General features: G+C 47.7%; 1 long non-coding RNA gene across 6 annotated transcripts; it reads left to right on the forward strand.

Moving 5' to 3' along the window:
* Positions 1-6: 6 nt before the first annotated feature.
* LOC118452865 lies at positions 7-5,067 on the forward strand. Of its 6 annotated transcripts, none has more exons than XR_004842740.1 (5): positions 7-325; positions 2,469-2,614; positions 3,296-3,560; positions 3,672-3,781; positions 4,953-5,067. It is a non-coding gene; the product is annotated as an uncharacterized LOC118452865 (long non-coding RNA). The 6 variants fall into 6 exon arrangements; XR_004842739.1 differs by lacking the exon at positions 4,953-5,067 and having other exon boundaries at positions 2,469-2,503; positions 2,587-2,614; positions 3,672-3,951; XR_004842743.1 differs by lacking the exon at positions 4,953-5,067 and having other exon boundaries at positions 7-293; positions 2,469-2,503; positions 2,587-2,614; positions 3,672-3,951.
* The last annotated feature ends 6 nt before the right edge of the window (positions 5,068-5,073 follow it).

Here is a 5,073-nt window from a genome sequence, read left to right on the forward strand (position 1 = left end):
GAGGTACTGCGGCTGCGCTGGGCGCCCGGCAGCGCTCGCCTGGCCGTGGGGCGTCACAAAGTCTGAGGCGTGACCCCGCAGATTTCAGGGGACAAACGTGTCATCCCTGTCGGGGAGGAGTGTCGGGATCTCCTCTGCGGCCTGCTGTGGGCTGCAGGAACCACCCACCTCTGCCGCAGCAGAAGAGGGGTGGTGAGAAAATACGTTTCTGTTCGCATGTTTTCTCCTTTTCTTGCAGCAACACCCCTTGAAAGCACGACCTTGTCAGGCTAGTGTTTGTCTTATATTGGATGGTAAGATGGCGAGCAGGGGACTGCACTTGCAGGTGGGGAGATGGGGTATGAAGCCAGCTTCTGGCGCGAGCGGGGCTGGGCTGCAGATTGCAGGGGACTGTGATGTAAAAAGTCTCGGGAGTATTGAGAGGCGTGTCTGGCAGAGGGAGGGAAAGTAAAGTCACAATACGTTTCTAGGCAAAGAGCCTCTGAGTATCCTTCCAGTTGCTCCATGTGCTGTCCTGCGAGGGGGAATTCTTAGGTGCTGTGAAAGTAAACAAACTGCATAAGCCTGTAACTTGGTTCCTGCCAGTAATGCCACCACCTGGGTGGTGTTGCAGACCCAACCACGTGGGCAGTGATTGCTGTGTTGTGTGCCGAGGCCTAAGCTACAGCTGCCTGTTGATCAGGAGCCACAGCATGCTCCTTGGAGGTAATAAGTAGGATCGGAGCAGGAGGACTAGGCTACATGGGTACCCATGGTTTTCCGTGGAGGGTGATTGTTAAGAGCCTGCAGTGTAAATATCCAGGGAGGGGTGAGTTAAGTTGCGTGCATTAGGAAGCTGATGGGACCAAATCACCCCTCTTCAGGTGGGTGGAACGTGTAGTGTACTCCTCCTGCACCATCAAGGTCTGAGTCCTGCTGTGTAGAGGTGCATCAAATACCAGAAAAAACAGTTTCTGTGTCAGGATGTGGTATTGCAGAGTTTTCCTATGGAAAATGGGTGTGAGTATGTGTCAGTTTTGCATGGGAAGTGCTTGTAGAGCACTGCAGACTCAAAACTGGAAGGGATCTTTGTACTGAACATAGGGGAGCTTTGGCTGTTTTTCTTCCTGTCACACATGTGATCCCTGTGATTTGGCCTGCAGCAGTGCTGAGATAATCAAGGTTCCTTGCAATCTTCTGTGCTGAGAGGATGTGCTATGCTGTGGTATATGTGCTAGAATGGAGAAAATGGGAGTAGTGTCCCCCTTGCTGTATGTATTAGGGAGTGCACTGTGTAGCCTTGGAGTTGGGGGTGTCCTGATGGGCTGGAGAGAACAAGTAGCAGGAGTGCACAAGAGCAGCTCAAAATGAGGGCGGGCAGCCAGAGACACAGGAGGAAACAGTGCTCTATTGGTTGCGGTGTTCAACCATGTGTACAGATTGAGATGTGGATTGTGTAGATCATACTGAGTTACTTAAGGTAATGAAGGATTAGGGCACAGTGGCAGAGGCAGTGGTTCTACATGTGTTCATAAGAGGGCAAGCTTTGTTGATTTCTGCTTAGGTACGTAACTTTGTACATATGGAGGAAGCTGCAGTGCTGGCATGGAAATGGAAACTTTTTTTTTACCGTCTTGGCCTTTGCAGTAGGAGGCAGGCTGAGCATAGGACCAGAATGGTTGATCACAGCTGAGTAAGAGAGTTACCATGCCCTTGATTTTCACCAAGAAGTATGGGTGTGGGTGTGTAGAGGGAACAGTGTGGTGTCTTGGAATGTCATCTACCAAAGGCTGACTATGGGTCAGCATTCCCCCCTTCCATCAGTAGTTTGCAAATCATGCGTTGTTAGTCAGGGCTCTGGCAAGGATGTTGCAAAGCTACCTGTCACTCAAGCTTTCTGATCAGGACCAGAGTCATTTGCCTTGTCCTTTCTGGTCTTGCCTCATGATGACCGCTAAAGGTCTGAGCATAGTAGGTTGTAGCTCTTCATGGCAGTGCATGGCCATTACGTGTCTGTAACTAACATGATTCACAAACCGTCGTATAATTGCTGAAATTATTACTACAGAGCATAGAACCAAAGTGAGAAATTTCTGCGGTTGCTAAAAATGTCTCCCAGGTCTGACAGAATGAGAGACATATGCACAGTACCTATACCTGAAGGCTAGCAATCGCTGATGAGCAATGTTCTTCTGGCAGGCCGTGTATCTCAGCTCCTCCGTCTTGCCTCAGTCTCCATTGTGGCATTGTAACTTTTTCAGCCATTGTTTATTGTTGCAGTTGTGGTAAAATCTGTCATTCTTAAAAACATACAGTAAAATTCAGTGTCTTACAGAAAAGCATAAAACAACAAAGTTTCTGTATAAGCACCTGAGGATATCTAATGCACACATGGATATGCTGCCATAAGAAATTAAAATCTCTGAACTCTGTGTTGAGTTGATTAGTAGGAGTCTTTATTTCATAAGAGACTGTAATCTTTCTTCTAGGTATCTGGCTTCCTGTTCCCAGTTACAACACCCAGGTAATTAAAAGGGGGTTGTAGTAGTTGTGCCTTAATCAAGCTGATCTCCTCCTTTTAAAACTTCTCTCATGCGTCTTCTATAGCTCCAGTCTGGAATATCATCTATATGAGGTAATAACTTGGTTTGTTGTAGCTCTTAAGCTCATAATGTCTTGTAGCTCTTGTGGCTTTTAGTATCAAACACACAAAGACATATATATATTAAAAAATGTGAATATTCACACATACATTCTGTATGCAGATGCTACAATATATGTCTATGGTCTATTAAGCATTATTACTGTTAAAATAATAATACATCAAGCCTCATCAATAGAAATAGGGTTTCTTTGGTTTGAAGACGAATGTGCTTTTAAACTGGATGAATTTTCTTTTATTTCCTCTGTTTGGGTCTCTTTTCCTTTTGCTTTTAACTTGAGTCACGGTAACTAATGTAAAAAAGCCTGCCCCAAAACCTACCCATACCTCTGCTTGCAGGCCCCATATGACTCTAGATGTCTCCAGCCTCCTTCTGCCACCTGGTTCTGGCTTTCTAGCATGCACGGGGACATCTGTGCACCCTCAGTCCTGTGCCACAGGAGGATGGGACGTATGCCCCAATGCTGCTCAGCCAGAAGCATGGAGCCCTCAAGGGGGTCCAGATTAGAAGAAACACTTTCTGGTCGAGTGAATTATGAACGTAGCTTTGCGTAATATGAAGTGGTTCCCTCAATCACAGTTAAAGCTTTGGAAAAGTACTCTGGAAATAGGATAAATTAATTACCTCAACAGTCTTTTTGGGTTGTTTTGCAGGGTAGTACTTTGAGGACCAACCCCTGGGGATGCTGTTGACTGCACTTGCCTCAGGCTTGCGTGTGTTGTTTCTGCCTGGCATTGCTCTCCTTGCAGTGTGGGGGTGAAAAGGGGAGAGGCAGAGCACTTAGTGCTGCAGCTGGAGAGGCCAGCAAAAGGTCAAGAAGCAGAACCACTGCAGGCAAGAGAGAGCCTGCCTCTTCAGGTGAAGAAGGATCCCTCTTTGCAGTCCGCATCCAGCCAGGCTGCCAGTGTGCACCGCAGGGTCTGTATGCATAACCCACAGCATGGTATGGCCACGTAGTGCGCGAATGAGACTGTGTGTCTGGGAAGCTTCATCTCGTAAGAGCTGTGAGACACCCACGTATTCTCTTAGGTGGAGGACAGCCAAGTGCCCAGCGTTACAGAAGAGGGAGGGAGGAGAGAAGGAGAAAGAAACGTCTGAACTGAAAAATTCTCCCAGTAGTGCTAAGAGCGAGAGCTGCGGTGAGTCCTGGGCCCTTGGGTCCCTGTGGCCCCTCTTGTGCATTCCAGGCCCTCCCCACTGCTCCCCTGGCCCCCTCTCTTTTGCATGTGGCTGTGATTTTTTTTTTTTTTTTTTTCCCCTGTACCTCTCTTTTCTATTCTTGTGTCCTGCTCCCTCTCCCACTTTTTTTTCATCCTCCATCTCTGTCCTGCACCCATTGCTGTTTTTTCCCTTTCCATGTCTTTGTCCTGATCTGCATCCTTCTCTTTTTCCCCACAGTTGCTCTGGCCTGTTCCCTGGCATTCTTTTCTTCTCTGTGCCTGTATGTGCTGCTGCATGTCCCTGCCTTCCTCTCTCACTCTCTCTCCTTCCTTCCCTTTCTCTCCCTTTGTCTTGTTCATTGTTGCTGTTTTTTAAATTCTGTCTCTCGCTGTCCCTGTTCTCCTTTCTGTTCATTGCTTACTCTCTCTGTCCCTTTGTGCTGGTTTTGGCTCTGGTAGAGTTAATTTTCTTCATAGTAGCCAGTCTGGGGCTATGTTTTGGATTTGTGCTGGAAACAGTGTTGATAACACAGAGATGTTTTCATTATTGTGGAGCAGTGCTTACACAGTGTCAAGGCCTTTTCTGCTTCTCACCCCTCCCTGACAGTGAGCAGGCTGGGTGTGCACAAGAATTTGGGAGGGGACACAGCTGGGATAGCTGACCCCAACTGCCCAAAAGGATGTTCCTCACCATATGAAGTCATGCTCAGCATATAAAGCTGGGGGAAGATGAAGGAAGGGGGGACATTCGGAGTGATGGTGTTTGTCTTCCCAAGTCACCATTATGCGTGTTCCTGGGGATGGTTGAACACCTTCCTACCGATGGGAAGTAGAGAATGAATTCCTTGGTTTGCTTTGCTTGCATGTGTGGCTTTTGCTTTACCTATTAAACTGTCTTTATCTCAGCCCTTGAGTTTTCTCACTTTTTTGATTCTCACATCACCCTGTTTTTAACCTCATACTGATTTTAAGTGTTCCGATCGCTCTGGCTCGGAAAGGATGTGTTGTGTTTGGAGCTGACCGGTTTACCTAGAATGCTCCTGGAGCTCGACTGCTGCCCTGTCCCTTACGCTGACGGAATTCCTCTGCTTCCTTCTGTGCTATTTTTTTTTTATACGCTGGAATCTAACGTGGGATTTTTGCTTTGCAGCTGTGTTCTCATCAGGGTGTCGTGATGCTCAGTAGATTCCCTCCAGGCCAGGGTTGCCTGCCGATCCGATCGTTAAGCGTCCTGAGGGGAAGAGGCCAGCCCTGTGCCTGGAGGCTCCCGG

Source organism: Egretta garzetta, unplaced genomic scaffold, assembly GCF_000687185.1.
Source record: "Egretta garzetta isolate BGI_Z169 unplaced genomic scaffold, ASM68718v1 scaffold381, whole genome shotgun sequence".
Classification (NCBI taxonomy): domain Eukaryota; kingdom Metazoa; phylum Chordata; class Aves; order Pelecaniformes; family Ardeidae; genus Egretta; species Egretta garzetta.